We start from the raw sequence: 24,652 nt of genomic DNA on the forward strand, positions 1-24,652 counted from the left end.
AAATGTAATTTGCAGCACAGTGGTCCAATGCCCAGTTAGAACTTGAGGCAGAAGGTGCAGTAAGTATTGGTGGGCAGTTAGTCTCCACCACAAAGGCTCCTCTGGTAGTATCAGATGAATGAAAGGGAATGTTGTTTCTCATAAAAATGTTAGGTCTGGGAAAAAAAAATCAGTGTCCAGTATAATCCTACATTAGAATAAAGGCCCATGTGAAATTTTTCCTTAATACTTTGTACATAGCTCTATTGTTGTACTTAACCACATTTCATAATCATATATTTATTTATCTGCAGTCCCTGATTAGTCTTGAGGCTTTTTAAACACATGGATTGCATTTTATTTTTCTATCTGTATTTCTTATTTATCTATTTCATTATCATCTCTCTACTTCCTACTTACTTACAAAGTCAGTACCTAGTATAATTCTTGGTATTTAGCACACATCCAAGAAATACTCTTTGAATAAATGAATTGATTCATCATCTGTTGGTAAAGGTCAATATTATTTCTTTAACTCTTTACACCCTGATTTTTTCTATCTAAGTCGTGACTTTGCTGACCATTTTCATATCCACAATATTCTCTTTACTGCGCTCCTGACTTCTTTGTTTCTTAAAGTGTAGATCAGAGGGTTAAGGCTGGGTGTGACAATTGTGTAAAAGAGAGTAAGGAACTTCCCTTCATCTTGGGATGTGCTATTCTGTGGCTTCATGTACATATAAATGATTGTTCCGTAGAACAGGGTTACCACTGTGAGGTGCGATCCACATGTATTGAGGACCTTATGCCACCTTGCTGCTGACTTGATCCTCACGACAGCTTGAGTGATAACTCCATATGAGATGACAATTAGTGATAGAGGCACTAGAAGAAATATCACTCCAAGAGCAAAGACAACAATCTCAATGACTTTTGAATAGACACAAGCCATCTTGATCAATGCTGGCATCTCACAGAAAAAATTATCCACCTCCCGGTGCCCACATCTTGGCAACTTCAAAGTCAAGGAGCAAAGAATTAAGGCACTGCCTAGACCACCTAACCAGGCAGCCAGCACCATCTTCTGGCAAAGCTGAGGGTGCATTATTACTGTGTAGTGAAGAGGTTGACAGACAGCAGCATAGCGGTCATAGGCCATCACAGCCAAGAGAAGACATTCTGTGGCTCCCAAGTCTAGGGCATAGAAGAATTGTAGCACACACCCTCCATATGTAATAGACTTTTTTCGACCCCATAGATTGACCAGCATCTGGGGGATAATGCTGGTTGTATAACAGATGTCCAGAAAAGACAAATTGGATAAGAAGAAATACATGGGAGTATGGAGCTGGGTGTCTAGGTAAGATACAAGAATGATGGTTGTGTTTCCTACCAGAGTCACAATATAGAAGATGAAGACAACCACAGAGATGATGCGTGCTAATTGAGGCTGATCAGAAAACCCCAGAAGGATGAAATCTGTTTCAGAACTTCCATTGCTTGTTTCCATTGCCTCTTATGAAAGGCTAGGAGACAACACCAGTGTAGCAAAAAATACTATCATCCTTAGGTAGAACTAAAAATCTCTGGAGTTTGTCATGGGTGTTCCAAACTCACTTATTTATACGCTTTCTCCCATTTGGATCATCTCTTTTAACATTTCCCCTGTGTTCAGTGCCCAAAGCCTCTTCATGCTTAATCAAAATCAGAGTGGTTCTAAAAACAAAATGTTAAACTCAATTACACTGAATTGTAAATCTTTGAAAAGTCTTCATATGCTATGTCATCCATGGTTCTATGTATTTTGATTAAGTAATAAATACAAAAAATTAATTATATAATTTTAAGAGTGGGTTATATTTTGAGGAGTGTTCCTCCTTGAGCATATGATATAAGCATCACATGATCATGACAAATCTTTCTCTTATCAAAGGAGTTGAGCTTGAGGTAACAAGTTAAATGACATATTTTCTTGGGATAAGCTCCACCATTTGGTAGCGGAATCACTTTCTAGATTCACTTCCAAATGTCTACATCTAACCATTACAATCATAATCATAATCATAATCACTATCACTGCCAACCTTATCCTTCTCATATTTTTCCTTCTCTTCAACATTGCATTCACCATGTTGCTGTATCAATTTTGGTGTTCTCTACTACACTGCCCATTTTTGCACGTGTTTTTGGTGCCAAGAAAAGTAATGTATCTTATTTTTAACTTTTATTTACATGAACAGAGGCCATATGTTTCTTTGAATTCCTTTCATGACTGCTATTACATGATCTAGATAGCCCTATTGAATTCTTGCAGAGTCAAAAATTGAACTAATTCTAGAACTATTGGTTACGACATACATATAGGAACAATCTGAGTTAGCTCTCACTCACTTGGCCAGTCAGCAAAATTCACAAGGCAGACAATTCAAACAAAAAGCAGTTCATTAAACAATCAGTGAGTTGTTTTTCCCCAGGGAATTTACCAATTACATGAGTGGACCCTCTCGTTTTGGAGCTGTATAGGTAAAACTACCCTCATTTCAACTCCAAAAGAATACAGATAAAGGATAAAATTACATCAATCTCACTATTTTTGAATACTTTCTCATGTTATTAAATAGAAGGAATTTTGAATGACTGAATTAGTTTATAGATTTTTTATGCATATTATTTCTGATCATGAACTTCAGACCTAGGGTTCCTTATATTTATAGTGTCTTTGGGGCTGAGGAATAATAACCTTATTTGCTGCAGTTAAAGTAAAAAAGGTAAATATAAATTACTTACAGTATATCATTGTTATAAGCATTTTAGTTCGAACATTATAATGTTATAATCATGAAGAAGGAACTAGTATTACCAGGAAGTAGGATGAGGTAGAGATGCAGTTTTTCTCAATACAAAATGGAAATTTCATTTAATGAATGAGTGTCCAGTTTTTGTGTAATAGGATGTCAGCTGAATTAACCATAGTGCTTAAGTGCATAGATTCTGGACTCAGAGTGCTTGGAATCTAATCTCAGCTTCGCTACTTGAAAGCACTGTATCCTGGGGCAATTATTTAACCTGTTTGTATGCCAGATTCTGTATGTTAAGTGAAGATAATAACACTTCCTCCCTTGAAGGGAGGTTGTGAGGGTTAATATTTGTGAAAGCATTTGGAACTGTGCTTGGTTCATATTTAATTCTAAGAATTAAAACTATGTTCACGTACCCAGAAATCATCATTATTCTTTACCCCTTCTTCCTTCATTTTGCACACTGGTGATTTTACCATGATGGTTTAGAAATAAACTGGAATACTTAAAAATCTTTTTCTGTAACTTTTAAAATGCACAAACATACTTATGTACACAAAAATACTCATAAACACAATGTACATATTGAACTGATGAACCTCAGAGCCAGGAGAGGACTTGAGCTACCCAGATTCATGGATTACAGAATGCACTCAGCTGTTTTGACCAGTTACGATTGGGATAGTGTTGAAAATTAAAAGGCTATAGAATTTTCGAGTTGAAATGGACCTCAGGAGCCATGTATCCAGTTTTCTGCCTGGATAGGGGATCCTTCCACAGAATATTCACACAACTTCTATCTTTGTAACTTCAGTAACAGGAGAGCCAGTTGCACATGAAGCAGCCTCTTTCCTTTAATCAATGCTTCTTACTTACCTCTTACGTTGACCTCAAAGATGCCACTTTGTAACATCCAGGCACTGGCTCTTTAGCTTTATTCTGGAAAGAACACAGTGTAAATCAATTCAACATGGTTTCGCTTATTAAAAAACCAGTTTTATTATAAAATTAAACATGGGTACAGAAAAAAAGTAAAAACTTGGTGAGTTAAGGTGACTATTCTTGTAACTAACACCAAGGTCAAGAAATAGAGCATTGCCAAGCACCCAAGGAGCTTCTCTTTGTGCCTCATCCAAATCATAACCCTTCCGTGTTCCTCAAAGTATCCACTATCCTGATGTTTATAGTAATCCCCTTCTTGTATTTTAAAGCTTAATTACCCAAATGTGCATCTCTAGACAATATTGTTTAGTTTGGCTCATTAAAACTTTTTATGTCTTTTAAGTCTCTTTAAATATTAAAATCTGTTATCAAATATACTCTTGATTTATCTTCCCAGACTAAGCACATAGATTGTTGTCCGCTGTTCCCGACGCCATGAGATCTTTAGTTACCGTGCTTTTCTGGTTGCTATCCATTGGACACACTGTGGTTTATCAAATGGCTCAGATTAGTGAGTTCCAAAGTGAACACAGGACCCCACGTGTGCTACACTATTGAAGAGAAGAGTGAACATCTATGATCTACATATATTTCCTAAAATATATGTCAGCTAGATTTAGCAGGTGAAACACATTACTGGCTTAAGCTTTGGATCACATAAGGCCCCAGGTAGCCTTATTAGAAGTGCTGTCAAACCAGAATTACACTTTATGTAATTTAATGTTGTGAATAAAAATATAGAACTTTTCATTTTATGCTTTTCAACATTTTCCGTATTGGTTCAAGGCTTGGGTCTCAAATTTTAAATATTATTTTAGTTTTAGGGACAGAGATTGGATTGGTGGTTACCAGAGGGGAAGGGGGGAGGGAGGAGGGTGAAAGGGATAATTGGGTACATGTGTGTGGTGATGGGTTGTAATTAGTATTTTGGTGGTGAACATGATGTAATCTATGCAGAAATAGAAGTACAATGATGTACACCTGAAATTTTTACAATGTTATAAACCAATGTTACTGCAATAAACAAAAAATTAAAAAAAAATAAAAAATAAAAAAATAAATAAATAAAATTAAAAAAAAAAAAAGTGAATGTGATATTAAAAATGAGACTTAGAGTACACACTGAAGAAATAGATGATAAAAAAGAGGCATGCTACATTTTGATGGAAACTCAGTTTCTCATTTTTCATGGTATGGAGGTCAGTTTCTAGGAACATAGCATAATTTTACATTTTACTTTCCTTGGTGAATTTAAGACAAATGAAACATATTTAAATTTGAATTTATACAGTGATGTGGAGAGAAAATTAGAAGCATAAAATTTCGTGGTTGTCTAAAATTGTGTAAAGAATGAGAAGCTATTAAAGGATTCTTTTATTAATTGAAAAGTAAGAGGCTGTATTGCTGTATCCATACAAAGTCAAAGCAGAAAAAGACAATATAAAACTAGTTAAGACCCCAGACTCCAGAGTTAGACCACCTGTGATTTTACTAGAGCAGATTTCGGTCACTCCCTCACTGTGTGAACTTGAGCAAGCTAATTAACTTCTTTAAACCTCAGTTTCCTCATCTGTAAAATATTCTAGTAGTAGGTGCCTTGTACGATGGTTGTAAGGAGGATTAAATGATATATTAAATATAAGATATTTAGTATAATGAACATTCAGTAACTTCAAAATCCACTAACTCCTCTTGTTGAAATTTGCTATAATCTTTATTCCTGAGAGGGCACAAGTTATATTGGTATTTATTTATATCTCCTATACCTCTCACATTTTTGCTTTCATTTTAGACTGAGGCCTATGCTATCTCAGATGTACGCTATCTAGCATCTGTTTCCTATTCTGTGTCTTCCTCTGTTGTAGATAGCAGAGAATACTTACCAGAAGACAAAAATATTAGAGTACATTTATGTTTTCCTGAGGGAAGAATTCACAGCTGTCATGCTCTCCTGTAGTGCAAATGTCTCTATGTTCCCATTATGATGATCCTTCGTTTCAGTGATAATTCAGAAAAATTCTTGTTTGGCAACTCACTGAGTCCAAGAAATATTGGATCAGCTATCAGTTTCTTATACTAACACCACAATCACATTTGCATTTAAATCACATTTTCAAGATTCAATAGGAGTCTTTATCTAATGAAGATGTTAGAGAAAAACCAGATGTGGAATTGGTGCAAGAGTTAATGAATTAGGTTTTGTTAGATGTATTTCTGATAGGATATTTGTAGTCTTTTAGTGTACACTCTTGTAGACACATTAGTACGCAGATTTGTGTCTAATTAAGCAAAGAGAGCACTATATTGGTCTATGTATACACCAAGAATCATTACCAGCTGGCAAGAAAGTATTTATATTCAACTCTAAAGGCTGCTAGGTTGATGTGTTTTAGACCTTAGGGACTGGTGCCCCACAGAGGTGATTAACAAGTCGTTGACTGTGGTCAGAGGCTTATCCAAACAATTTTGTGAAAATTTCCCTGAAGACTTTAGGTTTCATATTTTCCTTTTCTTTTTAATTTCTTCCATGGAAGTAATTTCAGAGATGAACTCATGTATTATGTTAAATTTACTATTGAAGATTGAAAATATAATTTAAAATCATATCAATAAAATTAACACATTTAATTGAAATTTGGTTTGTTCAATGGGTAAGATATCAATCGAGTTGGAGAAATATAGATATTATCTAGGTGTTGTGTCTACAGGAAAGAAAATAGTTGATTTTAAAAAAGTTTGGAATAATCATAATTCTAGGTTCATGAGCCATATCATCCTTGTTCCATTTTCAATGAATTAAAAATAATACCAGGAACACCTCTCAGCCTACCACCCAATGCAAGAACTGGAAACTTATTATAGCTTAGAGCTACCTATTATATGCCTTTACACTCTCTCTTCTTCCTGCCTGACCCCTAGGTAAATCATGATCTTGAACTTTGAGTTCATCACACACTTATATTAGAGTAAAATTTGTATATTAACGCACTCACATACATGTGTGAGCCTAAATAGCATGTATTTTAAAGTTTAGTTGTTTTTGACTTCCACAAAGGTTATCATATTTTATACATGCTTTTGGGACTTTTCTTTTTTCGCTGAATGTTTTGTTACTCAGATTATCCAATATATTTTATGTAGCTGTGGTTCATTTATTTCCACTGCTGCATAATATTCCACGTGTGAATATGTTACACTTATTTTGTCTATTCTCTTGTGGATGGACATTTTTGCTAATTACAGGTTTGGCTCATATGAAAGGTGTTATGATGAACAATTTTGTATGTGTATTTTGGGGCACATATGCAAGAATGTCGTTTGGGTGTATAGCTAGGAGAGTAATTGCTGGGTTATGGAATAAGTAAATATTAAACTTTTAAGTTACAAGATATTTTTCCCCAAAGTGATTCTATCAACTTATCTTACCCTAGCTATGTATAAATTATTCCATAGATCTACATTTTTCTTCAACACTTGGTCTTACAGACTTTTAAATTATTGCCAACTGAAAGATTATAATGCTACGTAGCTGTGGCCTTGATTTTCATTTCCCTAATAACTAGTAAGTTGAATATATCTTCATATAGTTACTACTATGTATAATTTTATTTCTATGAAAAATCTGTAGATTCCTACAGTTATTCTATTTCATTGTTTCTCTTTTTTTCTTATTAATTTATAGGTGGGGTTTATAATTGCTTTTAATTCTCTGTTGCTTATGTGCCCTGCAAATATTTTCTCTCAGTTTGTTGCTTGGCATTTTACTTTTAAAAATACATCTCTTGCTGATCAGAAGTTCTAAATTTAAACATGGAAGAATCTTTTCACTAGTCTTCTTTAAGAAATCCTTCTCTATTCAAGGTCAGAAAGATATTAACCTGTATTTTGTCTAAAAGTTTCAAAGTTATACCCTAAATACACCTGGAATTAATTTATGTGTACAGTGGAGGGTGGATATCCAAATTTGTTTTTCCATATGGATAACCAAATTTCAGCTTAATTTATTGAAATATTTTTTCTTTCCCCAGTGATGACATAATACCTCTTGGATATATCAAACTTCTATGTATGTGTGTGTACATGTGAGTATGCTCATATATGTTTATGGGCCTTACATTCTGATCCATTGCTCAATTTGTCTTTTCCTGAACTAATACGATCCTGTCAATCATTATATATTCATTATAAATCTTGGTATGTGGTAGGGCAGGAGATTCCTCCTTAACATTCTTCAGAAGTATCTTGCCATTCTTTTTTTAAAATTGAGGTATAATTGACATAAGATTATATTAGTTTCAGGTATACAACATGATGATTTGATATTTGTGTATATTGCTGGAGAATCACCACAGGAAGTCGTTACCATTTGACACCATACAAAGTTACAAAAATTTTTTTTTCTTGTGATGAGGACTTTAAGATCTATTCTCTTAGCAACTTTCAAATATGCAACATAGAATTACCAACTACAGTTATCATGCTGTACATTACATTTTCTTGACAATTATTTTATGACTGGAAGTTTGTACCTTTTGACCTCCACCCATTTAACACCCCCTCCACCCCTTCCTCTGGCAACCACCAATGTGTTCTCTGTATCTATGATATATATTTTTTAAAATTCTACATATAAGTGATATCTTAAAGTATTTTTCTGTCTCTGTCTGACTTAGTTTACTTATCATAATGCCCTCAATATCCATTTATGCTGTTGCAAATAGCAGATTTTATTCTTTTTAGTGGCTGAATAGTATTCCATTGTACATACGTACACTATATCTTCTTTATCCATTCATCCATTGATGGACAGAAGAGTCTTGCTATTCTTAACCCTTTGATATTCCATATACATTTTAGAAGCAGTTTGTTGAGTTCTACAAAAAGAAAGCCAATAATTTGATTGAAGTTGGATTCAATCCATAGATCGATATAGGGAAAATCGACATATTTATATGTCACATTAAATATTCCTACCATTTGACATGAGCTATAGCTTAATTTATTGGGGCTTGCCTTAATGTATTTTAGTATAATTTTATAAATCTCTTTTTTCCTTAGCGTTATAGAGATATAATTGATATATAACATTGTGTAATTTTATGGTGTACCTGATGATGTGATACACTTAAAATGTATATATTGCAAGATGATGACCATGATAAGGTTAGTTAGCACATCCATTACCTCATATACATATCTTTTTTCTTTTTGGTCATGAGAGCATTACGGTTTGTTCTCTTAGTGACTTTCATGTACATAACGCAGTATGGTTAACTGTAGCCCCACTGTGCTACATCAGTTTCCCAGAACTTATTCATCTTATTGCTAGTAATCTTGTGGCTAGAAGTTTGTACCCTTTGACCAGCATCTCCCCATTTCTCCCACTCCACAGCCCCAGGCAACCACCATTCTACTCTCTGTTTCTATGAGTTTGGCTTTTATAGATTCCACATATAAGTGAGGTCATACAGTATTTGTCTTTCTCTGTCTGACTCACTTCACTTAGCATAATGTTCTCAAGGTCCACACATGTTGTTACAAGTGGCAAGATTTCATTCTTTGTTATGGCTGAATAATATTCCATTGTATATATATACAGCACATTTTCTTTATCCGTTCCTCCAGTGATGGAGACTTAGGTTCTTTCCCTGTCTTGACTATTGTGAATAACGTTGCAGTGAACATGGGAGTGCCTCTATCCCTGTGAGATCCTGCTTTCATTTCCATTGGTTATATACCCAGAAGTAGGATTGTTGGATCATGTGGTAGTTCTATTTTTAATTTTTTTAGAAACCTTCATACTGTTTTCCATAGTGGCTGTACCAGTTTACATTTCCACCAACAGTGCACAGGGTTCCCTTTGCTCCACTTCCTCACCAACACTTGTTATTTGCTGAATTTTTGATAGTTGCCATTCTTACAGGTGTGAGGTGACATCCTGTTGTGGTTTTGATTTGCGTTTCTCTAATGATTAGTGATGTTGAGCATCTTTTCAAGTATATATTGGCAGTTTGTATGTCTTCTTTGGAAAAGTGTATTCAAGTCCTCTGCTGATTTTTAAATTTGGTTGTTTGTTTTTTATTTACTTTCGAATTGTATGAGCTCCTTATATAATTTAGATATTAACCTGTTATGAGATACGCGATTTGCAAGTATTTTCTCTTATTCCATAGGTTTTTTCATTTTGTTCATTGTTTTTTTTGCGGTGCCGAAAGTTTTTAGTTTGATGTAGTCTCACTTGTTTATTTGTGTTTTTGTTGACCATCCTTTTAGTGTCATCTCCCCAAAATTAGGGTAATTCTAGCCTCATAAAATGAGTTTGGAATGTTGCCTCCTTTTCGATTTTTTTTCAGTTTGAGAAGGATTGGTATTAATTCTTCTTTAAATGTTTGGTAGAATTCACCAGCGAAGCCATCTAGTTCTGGGCTTCTCTTTTTTAGAAGGTTTTGATTACTGATTCAATCTTTTTACTAGGAATTGATCTGGTTAGATTTTCTATTTCTTCATAATTCAGTCTTAGTAGGTTGTATGTTCCTAGGAATTTACCATTTCTTCTACGTTGTCCAATTTATTGGCATATAATTTTTCATAGTAGTCTCTTATGATCTTTGTTTTTTGTGTAGTATCAGTTTTTTTTTTTTTTTGGTGAGGAAGATCAACCCTGAGCTAACATCTGCCAATCCTCCTCTTTTTGCTGAGGAAGACTGGCCCTGGGCTAACATCCGTGCCCATCTTCCTCTACTTTATATGGGACGCTGCCACAGCATGGCCTGACAAGTGGTGCTTCAGTGCACGCCCGGGATCCGAACCCGGGTTGCCAGCAGCGGAGTGCGTGCACTTAATCACTACGCCACAGGGCTGGCCCCAATGTAGTATCAGTTTTAACATCAACTCTTCCATTTATAATTTTATTTACTTGAGTTCTCTTTTTTTCTTGTTGAGTCTAGTTAAAGGTTTGTCTATTTTGATTATCTCCTCAAAACTCCAGATCTTAGTTTTATTGATTTTTAATTGTCTTTTCAGTCTCTATTTTATTTATTTCTGCTGTGATCTTTATTTGCTTCCTTCTGCTAGATTTGTACTTAGTTTGTTCTTCTTTTTCTAGTTCCTTGAGGTGTCAAGTGAGGTAGCTTATTTGAGCTCTTTCTTTTTTCTTAATGTAGTGTTTATTGCCATGAACTTCCTTCTTAGAACTGCTTTTGCTGCATCCCATAAGTTTTGGTATACTGTAGTTCCATTTTCATTTGTCTCAAGATATTTTTTGATATCTCATTTGAATTCTTTTTTGACCCATTGGCTGTTCAGTAGCATGTTGTTTAATCTCCACATATTAGTGAATTTTCCAGTTTTTGCCTTGTAATTGATTTCTGGTTTCATACCATTGTGGTCAGAAAAGACGTTTGATCTGATTTCAGTCTTCTTAAATTCGTTGAGACTTGTTTTGTGGCCTAAGATATGATCTTTCCTGGAGAATGTTCCATGTGTGCTTGAGAAGAATGTAGTTTTCTGCTTTTGGGTGGAATTTTCTGTAAATATCTAGGAGTCCACCCAGTCTAATGTATATATATATATATATATATTTTTTTTTTTTTGTGGGGAAGATCAGCCCTGAGCTAACATCCATGCCAATCCTCCTCTTTTTGCTGAGGAAGACGGGCCCTGGGTTAACATCTATTGCCAATCCTCCTCCTTTTTTGTCCCCTTTTTCTCCCCAAAGCCCCAGTAGATAGTTGTATGTCATAGTTGCACATCCTTCTGGTTGCTATAAGTGGGGCACCGCCTCAGCATGGCCAGACAAGTGGTCTGTCGGTGTGTGCCCAGGATCCGAACTCGGGCCGCCAGTAGCGGAGCGTGCGCACTTAACCACTCAGCCACGGGGCCAGCCCCTAATGTATATTTTAATTCCAGTGTTTCCTTATTGATTTTCTTTCTGGATGATTTCTCCATTGTTGAAAGTGGGGTATTGAAGTCCCCTACTATCATTTTATTGCTATATATTTCTTCCTTTATGTCTGCTAATATTTGCTTTGTATATTTAGATACTCCTATGTTGGGTGCATAAATATTTACACGTTATTTTTCCTGTTGGATTGACCCCTTTATCATTATATAATGATATTCTTTCTCTCTTATTACAGTCTTTGTCTTAAAGTCTAGTTTGTGTGATAAACTATAACTATCCCAGTTTTCTTTTATTCTTCCCCCTCATGTTTTGATGTCACAATTTACATCTTTTTATCTTGTGTATCCATTAACAAATTATTGTAGTTGTAGTTATTTTTACTACTTTTGTCTTTTATCCTTCATACTAGATTTATAAGGGATTAACCCTCCTGCATTAAATTAGATTATTCTGAATTATACTATATATTTACCCTTACTAGTGAGGTTTATACTTTTATATATTTTCCAGTTACTAATCAAATGAAAGAACCTTTCATTTTAGCTTAAAGAAGTCCCTTTAACATTTCTTGTAAGGCCAGTTTGTTGGTGGTGTGCTCCTTCAGCTTTTGCTTGTCTGGAAAACTCTCTTTCAATTATGAAGAACAACTTTGCTGGGTAGGGTATTCTTAGTTTTGATAGTTTTTTTCATTCAGTACTTTGACTATATCATGCCACTCTCTTCTGGCCTGAAAAGTTTCTCCTGAAAAATCCTGCTGGAAGTCTTATGAGGGTTCCCTTGTATGTAATAAGTTGTTTTTCTCTTGATTCTTTTAAGATTCTCTCCTTGTCTTTAACTTTTGACAATTTAATTATAATGTGTCTTTTGTGAGTTTCTTTGGATTCGTCTCATTTGGAACTCTACGGGCTTTGTGGATCTGGATGCTTATTTCTTTCCTCAGGTTTGGGAAGTTTCATCAGTTATTTCTTCGAGTAAGCTTTCTGTCCATTTCTCTCTCTCTTATTTTTCTTTAACGTCTATAATGCATGTATTGGTCAGTTTGATGGTGTCATATAAGTCCTTTCAGATTTCTTCACTCTCTTTTCTTCTCTGATTGGATGAATTCCTTTGTCCTGCCTTTGAGTTCACTGATCTTTTCTTTCACTTGGCTTAGTTTGCTGTTGAACCCCTCAATTGTATTTTTCATTCACTTATTGTCTTCTTCGGCTCTGTGATTTCTGTTTGGTACTTTCTTATATTTTTTCTTTGTTGAAATTCTCACTTCGTCCATGTGTTGTTCTCCTGACCTTGGTCAGCATCTTTATAATATTTATTTTGAACTCTTTATCAGATAAATTACTTATCTCCATTTCACTAAGGTCTGTTTTGGGGTTTTATCTTGTTCTTTCATTCGGAACATAGTCCTTTGTATCTTCATTTTCCTTGACTATCTGTGTTGGTGTCTATGCATTAGATAAAACAACCTCTTCCAGTTTTGAAGGAGATGCCTTGTGTAGGAGATGAACCTTATTGTTCAACCCTGCCCTAGATCATGGTTGTCTCTCAAACCCTTGTGAATGTCCTAGAAACCTTCATTGTTATTAGTGGCTTCCAGTATTTGAAGATGTGCCAAGGCCTGTCAGTGTCCCAAAGGGGAGAGTCTCAGTCAGTCAGCATGTAGATACAGATTGATTGCAAAGTGTATCCTCAGGCATCATATTTTAAGTATGTAAATAGACCTCTCTCAGGGGAAGAGTAGGAGATGGTATTTCTGTGTGTTGTCTCTGCACTGAGCCCTGGGATGATAGCCATTTAAGAACTGTTTCTTTGTTTGCTACCATCCAAGTGAACACAAGTCTTGCTGGCCCCGGAGCCAGCCTATCAAGGGATGTGTTCTCTGAGTGGCAGCCACAAAAGCTGGGGTGTCAGATATGTGTTTCCTTTCATGGAGACACTGGCAGCCTGGAATGAGGCAGAGGGATAACATGAGGCACCCACCAACCTCCCCAGTCTCTGGAGAGGATTGCAGTAGGCCCCTCAATGTGTATTAAATTAGAAGCCTGACCCTCAATCTGCAGCTCTTAAGATCTTCAGATAGGGCTCTTTCAGGAAAGGTTGGGCATTTCAGTCTGCTGCCTCTGCACTGTGCCCTCTGGGGATAACCAGTTATAAAATTTTTCTCTGTTTGTTACAGTCCTGTGGAGCCTGAAAACCTAAGCCCTGCTGGCCACCAGAGCCAGGTGATCAAGGTATGTCCCCTGGGTAGTGGCCACAAAACCAGGGCACCAGACGTGTGTAAAAGCTCTTTTCTGGGAAGTACTGGCAACCTGGAATGAGGCAGAGGGAAAGTGCAAAGATGGTGCCCATATGCCTTCACAGTTTCTGGAAAGGATTGCAGTCACCTCCTGGATGTGTGTTAAATTAGAAGTCTTTCCTTTAGGCTATAGCTTTTAAGATGAGAGAAAAGGCCTCTTTCATGGAAACACTAGGTGTATTTCAGTCTGCTGCCTCTGTGCTGGGCCCTGGGGGTATAGCCATTGTGAGTCCTCATGAGCCTGTTGAGAACTATTTCTTAGTTTGCTATATCCTTGTGGATCTTGTGGATGTAAGCCCTGTTGGCTTTCAAAGCTAGATGTTTTAGGGGCCTGTCTCTCAGGTGGAAGTCTTAAAAGCTGAGGCACCAGATGTGGGGTCCAAACACTTCACTTCTCAGGGAGAAGCTGGAGTTGTGAATTCTCTTCTGGTTGTGTGTTGCCATGCCAGTGGTGGGATTTATGGTGAGATTGTGTCTCAGCCTCTCCTTCACATTTTGGTGTGGGTTTTTTCTCATTCACCTGATGTGTAGGAATCACTCAACTAGTTTCTAGATTTCCTTTAGAAGAAATTGTTCTGCATGTAGCTGTAGATTCGGTGTGTCCATGGCAGGAGGGGAGTTCAAGAACCTCCTATGTTATCCTCTTGAACTGGAACTCTATTCAGCTGTTGTTTGTCTGGCAAAGTCTTTATCTACTCTTTATTTTTGATGGACAACTTTACCAGGTAAAGTATTTTTGGTTGGCAATTTTTTCTTTCAACACTTTGAATATATCATCCCACTCTCTCCTGGCCTGTAAGGTTTTTGCTGAGAAATCTACTGATAGCCTTATGGGAGTTTGCTTGTAGGTGAGGACTTTTTTTCCTCTTCTTGCTTTTAAAATTCTCTCTTTGCATTTGACTTTAGACAGTTTTATTAGAATGTGTCTTTGAAAAGATCTTTTAGGTTGAAACTTGTTGGGAACATATGAGCTTTATGAACTTGGATATTCAAATCTCTCCCCAGATTTGGGAAGTTCTCAGCCATTATTTCTTTAAATAAGCTTTATGCTCCTTTCTCCCTCTCATGTCCCTCTGGGAATCCAATAGTGTGCTAGATTGTTTCTTTAATGGTATTCCTAAATTCATGCAGGCTTTCTTTTTTATTTTTTGTTCTTTTTTCTTTGTTCTCCTCTGACTGGATAATTTCAAAGTTCTGACTTCTCCTTCACAGATTCTTTCTTTTGCTTGATCTCTTCTGCTGTCAATGCTCTCTATTGCATTTTTCATTTCCTTCATTGTATTATTCAGCTTCAGAATTTCTTTTGGTTCTATTTTATGATTTCTATATCTCTGTTAAACTTCTCATTTGGTTTTTGTGTTGTTTTCCTAATTTCATTGAATTATCTTTCCGTGTTTTCTTGTAGCTCATTGAGTTCCCTTAAACAATTCTTTTGAATTCTTTATTGGGAAAATCACAGACGTCCCTTTTTTTGGGGTCAGTTTCTGGACAATTATTGTGTTCCTTTGGTGGTGTCGTGTTTCCTTGATTTTTCTGTTCCTTGAAGTTTTGCATATTTGAAGAAGCAGTCACCTCCTCCAGTCTTTACTGATTCAGGAGAGAAATACCTTTTGTTAGCCCTGTTAAGGATTCTGAGGCTTTCTCAGCCATTTTCTATGGATATGCTTGCTCCACACTTCTTGTTCTCTCTTAGGGGGGAATTCTTAAGACTGTTTGCCTTCTTTCAATCCTGGAAAGTTAGGCTGGATGCTGAAAGCCTGCCATTTGCTTTTCCTAGGGTGGTGCTGAATGCTCAAGCTTGTGCTTTCTCCCAATCTCACAGAGTCAGGCCATCTTTTTGTGCATGCTCACTAGCTGTCTGCAAAGGCTTCCCCTTCTACCCTTGAGGCCATGCACAGGGAGCTGGCCAAGAGGTGGAGTGTTTGTGGGTGAGATGTGCAGAGCCTTGGGGCTTCCTCTGGGCCAGTTGTGGGTATCTGCAGGTGAGGTTGTCCCCAGTGGCTCATGTGTGGGCTTCCTGATATAGTTTGCAAGGCATTTAGTAGGAACTACATCCCTTTGTTGCTCTCCAAGAGCCCTGGCTGCTGTTCTCTCAGACTCTGCCTGCCTGCCACTTGTGCAGCACATCTCAGCATTCTGAATGGGGTAAGAAAGAAGTGGGTCTCTTTGGCAGTGTCCTGCACAGCTGGGGAAGCCAGGTGCTCAATCACATGCTCTGACTGTCCCCCAAAGGAGAAGTCACAGGCTGAGAAGTTCTCTCTTGGCACTGGCACCTCCTTGGAGGAGGAGTGACATGGGTAATAAAGTAAAACTTTTCTTCTTACCCTCTTCAATGCATGCAATCTTGGACTTTTTTTGTTCCAACAGTGTGCTACGACTTCTCTACTGGACTCCTAGAGTTCCACAGAGGCACTGTCATCTTTTGGTGATTGTCAAAATCAGTGTCCTTTGAGGGGAAGATGGTAGAAAACTCCTATTTCACTATTTTGATGATGTCACTCTTCTGGTTCTAAGCATTTTAAATTTCTACTATAATTTATTCTTTTAACCATGAGTTTCAATCCCCCAATATGTAAAAATTTATTTGTCTTTATTATCTTTAAAATATTAACTTAATTTGGTCAGAGGAAATGGTTTTAAAAAATTATTTAAATATATTGTAAAACCTAGAACACGATCAAAAATTGAAAATTTACAATGTGTACTTGAGAAGAATGTATACTTTATGTCAAGCTTGTTAATTGTTGTTCTAATATTCTGTATCTCTGTTTGTTGGGGTTGTCTAACCTATGATAACTAAGAAAAGTGAATTGAAATTATACACCATGAGAGTATATTTGTCAATTTATCCTTATAATTCTATATGCTATTAAAATATACTTTAAGGATTTTTTAAAGGTACAGATTTAGTCTGAGTCCAGGCATGTAAGAAATGTAAGTTATTGAAACAAAGAGAGTTTAATATAAAAATATTTTAAACAGGTGTTGGAAGACTTAAAAAACAAAGGAAACTCTGAAATGGCTGACATGATAACTGTAGGACTTATCTTCCACTTCTTAGGGTTGGGGATATAAAGGGAAGAGAATTAAGATGGTTGAGGAGAGACTTGCAGAGCTGAGACTCAGACTACCAAACAGAGGTCTCCACTTGACTGCAGCTGGTGCCTCTGGAGCACTGAGGAGTGAGTGCTGCCTTGTTGATACTGGTAACTCTGGAGAGGTACAATGAGACTGGTTTTAGGATCACTAAAATATTTGGAGATTGAAGTCAATTACTATTTCTGGGTGAAGTATTGTTACTGGGTTAATGCTCACAGGAACAAAAACAAGAGTAATAAGGAAGTTCCTTCTTGCCTCATCCTGTCTTTTAATGCCTCTTTATGGATCTGATAGAATTTAACTAGACGCCATCTTGCAAAGAAGAAATGAGGTTTTAGATGATCAAATCCAGAACTGCAGAGTAGGATATAGAAAAGTAGGTTTAGAGTTGAAAGTTTACAATGTAGCACAATTTAACTGTGTATCCATTTTAATATTCAGCTCATCTTTAGTTACTCAGCATCCATACATACCCTTGTGTACATATATGAACTTTTAAAAACTAGCTAACAATTTTATGCTTCTGCCTAACCACATATAGCTATTGTTCAGGCAAATGAAAATCATCCTCTCCCCAAAAAGAGGAGACAAAAAGTCCCAGCAGTCATTTTATTCATTTATGGGAATTTTAATTACTTTTCTGTTTCAGTTACAGACTGTCCAGAATATGCAGTAACCTATGACTATGGCTTACCTTTTAATTCCTTATTGGTGTCTTTTGAAGAGACAAAGTTTTGTTTTGTTTTGGTGAGGAAGATCAGCCCTGAGTTAACATCTGTGCCAAACTTCCTCTATTTATATGTGGGGTGCTGCCACAGCATGGCTTGATGAGTGCTGTGCAGGTTCGCACTGGAGATCCGAATCTGCGAACCATGGGCTGCCAAAGCAAAGTGGGCAAACTTAACACTACGCCACCAGGCCGGCCCCCAAAAGGCAAAGTTTTAATTTTGAGAAGTCCAATATATGAATTTTCCTTCTATGATTAGTCTTTGCTTACTCTAAGATTGTGAAGATATTCTTCTGTATTTTATTCTAGAAGCTTTATAGTTGAAGTTTTTGTGTTTAGGTCTATGATTCAATTCAAGTTAATTTTTATGTATAGTGTAAGGTAGAAGTTTAGCTTCAATATTTTCCATAGGATATCCAGAAATTTTGGCACCATTTGTTGAAAATATTATCTTTTCCTTGCTAAATAATCTTTGTACCTTTATCAAAATCAAGTGACCCTACATGTCTATTTCTGGACTCTCTATTGACTTATTTGTCTATGCTTAGGCCAGTACTGCACTGTTCTGATTATTGTAGTTTTATAGTGAATCTAAGAATCAGGTAATGTAATTCCTCCAAATTTGTTCTTCTCTTTCAAGATGGTTTGGGGGTATTCTAGGTATTTGTATATCTATGCCAGTTTTAGAGTCAGCTGGTAAATTTCTTAAAAATTTTTGTTGGCATGTTAGTTTCCTATTGCTGCTGTTACAAATTACCAAAAATTTAGCAGCTTTAAATAACACAAATTCATTACCTTATATTTCTGGAGATCAGAAATCCAAAATGAGTGTCACTGAGATAAACTCAACGTGTTGGTAGGGTTGCACTATTTTCTGGAGGCTCTGAGGAGAATCCATTTTCTCACCTTTTCCAGTTTCTAGAGGTTGCCCATGTTCATTGGCTCATGGCCTCTTTCCATCTTCAAGCCAGCAATGGCCAGTCTAGTCTTTCTCACATTGACCATGCTGACACTGACTCTTTGGCCTCCTTTTCCCATCATTTAAGGACACTTGTGATTACACTGGACTCATCTAGATAATTCAAGATAATCTCCATATTTATCTAATTAGCAGCCTTAATTCTATCTGCAACTTTAATTTCCTCTTGCCACATACTATCTTCACAGGTTCAAAGGAATAGGATGGGGCATCTTTGGGGGGCTATTATTCTGCCTACATAGTTGGAGATATTTTGAATCTAGAGATCAGTTTGGGGAAAATTGACATTTTAACAATTTTATGTCTTCCAATCCATGAACATGGTACATCTCCATATTTATTTAAACCTTCTTTGATTTCTCTTAGTGATGTTTAGTAGTTTTCAATGTAGAGGTTTTGTACATAATTTGTTTAGATTTATTCCTAGTATCTGATTTTTAAAAATGATATTGTAACTGGTATTATTTTTAAATTTCAATTTCCTATTGTTTATTGCTTATATAAAAATATAGTTGAGTTTTGTATTTTCATCTTGCATCTAGCCACCTTTTAAATTCACTTATTAATTTTTTTTAAGGTTTCTAGTACAATTTTAAATTGAATTTTAATTTATCTTGTTCCTAAATTCAGGGGGAAAATGTTAATTATTTCACCATTGAACATTGTGTTAGTTCAAGTTTTCTTTTTGTAGCTAATCTTATTAGATTAACTAAACACACTGAAGCAGAGGATCTGGCTGAAACTACTACCAAGTCTACATCCTGACAACTATCGAGCTCAAGATGAAATGCTGGCATCCCTACATCTTCACTTTCCAGGAGAAAACAGACACACACTACAGAGAATAGTCTCTACCTGCCTTTCAACTTCAAATTCTTACATGAGTATGTCTAATTAAGTTTTCATTTTCTAGCTCTTGTAGTACAAGAAAACAAACCAGAAGGATACTAAAATGGATGCTGAGTACTAATCAACAATATATTGCATGCCCTGGTAACAAATAATCCTTTACTGCTTTTCCTTTCTTTAGTCTGCTGTTTCTGGTTTATTTCACATTTTGATTGATCTTTTCCTTGGCTGCATGAATTCTGAAAATTTTAAGAAATTACTTGAATTGTCTACTATCTGAGATATTCCATATCAGAAAAGCTTCTGTCTTCTGCCATCACATATAAAAGACAATTTATTTGGATATAGAATTATTTACTAATGAGTTTTTCCATTGCAAACTTATCTAGTGGGCATTTCAAGTCCCATACTTGAAATGTCTTCTTTACTCCCAATATCCTTGCTTCCATTAGAGTTACTATATCTATTTCTCTCTTTTCATCTGAAATTTTGGCACTACATTACAGAATGTTAGCCCTAGCAATAAATAAAGAGTACATGAAGTGATGGACTGACTCAAATTTATGAATATCCTATCCCTAGATTTTATAATTTCATAGGCCACTTGTTTTCAATCTTGGCTAAGCATCAGCCTTTTGACAAATATGATTCAGTTCTTTGAGAGGTAGCATAGCTCTCTGATTTTAAAGTCCTACAGATGATTCCATTATATATCATCTTCTAAAAATGACATCAGAATAAATCTTGCTATGAGAAATGAATTTCAGCTGACAACAGGTTTTCACCTTCTTAGAGGTGCTTTTGCCTTTTAAACATGGGTAAAGGAGATTCTCAGACTACAATTTCCTGACTTTTCAACCATTGTTGTTATACATTGATTTAATCATGGATCGACAATTACATACTGATATCATACTCTGTAACATGGAATTAAAATTTTTTTTTCCAACTAAGGTAGAAAAAACTGTCTATTTTAGTCAGCTAATAATACTTGCTGTAAGATCTATGAGCCGGGATTACCTTTTGTCCCCTGAAGTATCTCCAACATCTATTATAGTAGTTGACACAAAGTAGGGACTCATTTAGTATTTGTTGAAGACTGTAATTACATTCTAAAGTCTAAAGACTTTAATTTCTAATATTAAAATAAGTTTTCTGAAACTAGTTATGTATGTATTAGATTGTTTTTTACTCTGTTACGACTAATTTTTAGCAAAGAATGCATTTTTATGACTAATTTTTATCCAGTGAAAAGAAAGAAGTACAGTGAAAGAATTTGACCATTCAAACATTGGGGATAACTTGTAGAATTTTTCAATTAATAGATTTCACTATTTTACTTAAAAATCATTTGGATAAAGCATCATCTGTAGGTGCATCATTCAGCTAATGGAATTCATTTTGGAAAATTGTTATTGTGCTTATTTTCCATAACTAGGTATTAACTAGATGAAATGGCACATGGTTGCATTAGCAATTGAAAGTCATTACATCAATATTTTTATGCCAGGTGGATATCTATTTCAAAACTTCTTGGTCCCAAGACTGTCAGAGATGAAATTATAGTCTTTTTCATACCAGTTTAAAGGCTGGCCTCCTTCAAGAGATAAACTCAATTGAAATTATTATTTTTTTTGATAACAAAAATATCTCACAGTTTTAAATGTAGACAAAATTTCCCCATGAAAAAAGTTTAATCTAGTACAGCAATAGGTCTTTCATATGATCTAAAATAGCATAATAAACTCCTAACTAAAGGACTTAGCATTTCTCTTCTCTATTAATTACTTTGAAAGTGTCTACGGAAGTGCCTTCATTAGAATGCTCTCACTGAACTTGCCATTTTAGGTAAGAAAGTCAAAATATCATTCAAAAATTATAAAACTTTTCATTTTCAGAATGAGTTAGTTACTTTAGAATTGACTAAGCAAATACCTCTGCAGGAAAAAAATCAAACAATTTTTTCCACCAATAGATTTTCATCCTCATTTTTACAACTATTCTCCTAATGGTATATAAAAAAAGACTGTTCAATGGCTACATATTATAAATTCAAATGTACATTGTCATAGATTGGGCAACAACAACATAAAATACTTAATTATTTTATACTAGTAATTCACTATTTTAAATCACTTAGTTCACTAATAATTTTCAAAAAGGGTTATTCATAAACATTATACATTGCCATAAGAAATAACAAACTATAGCCTGTATCAAAGTTCAAACTAGTTTGGGTAAATTTCTTTATTTGTAGGAAAACAAGTGGCAGTTCATCTGAAGGGAGAAATGGAAGATTTGAGACATCTTATGGGAGAAGTGATGCTAAGATTTCACTGATAACAATTTACCACAGTCTTCTGAATTAAAGGTGATGCAGTAGTAGAAAAGCTTGTTATAAACTAATGAAAGTATTTTTATTAGCTGCTTCATGTGTAAACAGAAAGCATTGGTCTCTTATGATTTGTTACATTCACAACACAAAGTTTTTTTTTGTTTGTTTTTGTTTTTGTTTTTTTTTTTAGTCAGAGCAGTGTGGTGTTTTAGAAAAGTTGGGATATTGAAGTTAGGTAGATTTGTATTTTAATCTTGCATTATTTTCACTGAGAAGTATTATTACCCCAGCAAGTTAATGAACTTCTCTGACCCCAGATTCTTTCCTCAAAAATGTGAACAAAGATGTCTGAGTTTCAAAGTCATTGTGCAGATTAAATGAGATACTACATGTAAATGAAATTATATATATTAATCAGTGTTATTATTAATCCTCCTATTCTATTGACATTTGCTCTGAACCCCGAATTCTTATACAAAACCATTTTAATGCCCCTTTGACATCTTTATTCCTTAGAGTGAATATTAATGGGTTAAGACTTGGGGTGATAATGGTGTAAAAGAGGGTAAGAAATTTATCCACATTTTGAGTGGAACTTTTCTTTGGTTGCAAGTACATGTAGATGGCACTGCCATAAAAGAGGCTGACCACAGTGAGGTGAGAGCCACAGGTGTTAAGCAACTTCTTCCATTCTCTACCTGACTTGACATTAGTCACAGCTTGAGTGATGATTCCATATGAGAAGAGAATGAAAAATAGTGGCAAAAGAAGGTAAATGACTCCAAGTGTGTAAATGGTAGCATACATTACTTTGGTGTACTCACAGGCTATCTTAGGAAAGGCAGGCATCTCACAAAAGACGTTATCCATCATATGTTGACCACATAGTGGCAGTGTAAAAGCAAAGGAGCTCATACTCAGGGCACCACACAGGCCAGTCAACCATGATGCTGCCACCATCTTCTTACAAAATTGTGGGTGCATGATAAGCATGTAGTGAAGGGGTTGGCAGACTGCTGCGTAGCGGTTATAGGCCATGACAACCTATAAAAGGCATTCTGTTGCACCAAAATCATAGGCAAAGAAGAAAAGTAGAATACAACCCACATAAGTAATTGATTTGTTTGGCCCCCACAGATTTACCAACATCTGAGGAACAATACTAGTTGTGTAACAGATGTCCAAAAGTGACAGATTACTGAGAAAGAAGTACATGGGTGTGTGAAGTCGGCTGTCCAGAAAAGATACCAGAATAATTGCTGTATTATTTAGAAGAGTCATGATATAGACAATCAAAACAGCCACAGAGATAATGGGCTCCAGTTAAGGTTGATCAGAAAAGCCCAGCAAAATGACGTCACTACCTGAGCTGGCATTGGATGTGTCCATTATCTTCACTTCTTGATCTCTGTAGATAAGGGTAATGAAGGACCAGAAAGTGGAAACAACAGATTATAAAAATTTTATTGTTCACATAGATGACTCAATATTGTGAAGGAGCAGCATTTCCCCACAAAAAGTGGAGCAGCGTTTCCCCACAAAATCTCACAAATTATGGAAAACATCTTACCTGACCACTTTGTGTTCAATTAACAAGCTGCATAGAGAGCTATGTTCTATTGCTTGGATAGCCAAAATGATCTATCACCGTATTGCCAGAACTGGAAATGCTCACTCAAGAGTCAATATCTAAGAACAATGCAAACTTTTTCTTATGGAACATTGTAAACCAACTAGCTTGTAGTGTTGGGAGTTACTTTGTCACTTCTCCATGGGGGAGGTGCATGAGAGTCATCTGAGAACTGGATGACCTTTTCTTTACAGCTCATTTATTGTTCTTTAAAGGAGCCAGACTAGTATACAGAACTCCTTTATGCCTACCTTTGCCCCTTCCAGTAGTATTTTCATGGCTATTTTTGTAGACCTTTCAAGGCCCTAGACACTTCTACTTTTGTTGATTCCACCACACATCATATCAAATATGTTAAAATATAGGTATAGTCTCATATTAAAAACATACATACAGAAGCTGTGGTATATATACACAATGGAATACTACTCAGCCATAAGAAACGACGAAATCCAGCCATTTGTGACAACATGGATGGACATTGAGGGTATAATGCAAAGTGAAATAAGTCAGAGGGAGAAGGTCAAATACCGTATGATTTCCTTCATTAAGTAGTAGATAATAACAACAATAAACAAACACATAGGGACAGAGATTGGATTGGTGGTTACCAGAGGGGAAGAGGGGAGGGAGGAGGGTGAAAGGGATAATTCGGTCGATGTGTGTGGTGATGGGTTGTAATTAGTATTTTGGTGGTGAACATGATGTAGACCATGCAGAAATAGAAGTACAATGATGTACACCTGAAATTTTTACAATGTTATAAACCAATGTTACTGCAATAAACAAAAAATTAAAAAAAAAAAATAAAAAAAAATAAAAACATACATAGTATGCTATTAAAATTTGATTTTTACTTCTATTAAGAATTCATAGGCGTTACAGTTGACTAACGCTATATTTCCCGAATATTTAATTAAACATTATTAATGTATATTTGGTAACTTTTTACTTTGTAGTTAATGAACTTCATTTTTCACATCTCAACCATTTCCATAGGTGTGTGGGAAAGTACATCGAACCTGTGAATTCTGTCTACGATGCCTAATGGTTAGGGTTTCTCTATGAATGTGTCTTCTGTGTGTTTTGGAAATGGCAAGAGGTGAAGTTAGGATGAG

The 24,652-nt window shown here is 35.6% G+C and overlaps 2 pseudogenes; both read right to left on the reverse strand.

The window, feature by feature from the left end:
* Positions 1 to 510: 510 nt before the first annotated feature.
* LOC101388034 (putative olfactory receptor 2W6) lies at positions 511 to 1,489 on the reverse strand (annotated as a pseudogene).
* A 20,850-nt stretch (positions 1,490 to 22,339) lies between these two features.
* On the reverse strand, positions 22,340 to 23,293 carry LOC147915623 (olfactory receptor 2W1-like; annotated as a pseudogene).
* Positions 23,294 to 24,652: the final 1,359 nt, after the last annotated feature.

Source organism: Ceratotherium simum, chromosome 13, assembly GCF_057802395.1.
Source record: "Ceratotherium simum simum isolate JZ-2026a chromosome 13, ASM5780239v1, whole genome shotgun sequence".
Lineage (NCBI taxonomy): Eukaryota > Metazoa > Chordata > Mammalia > Perissodactyla > Rhinocerotidae > Ceratotherium > Ceratotherium simum.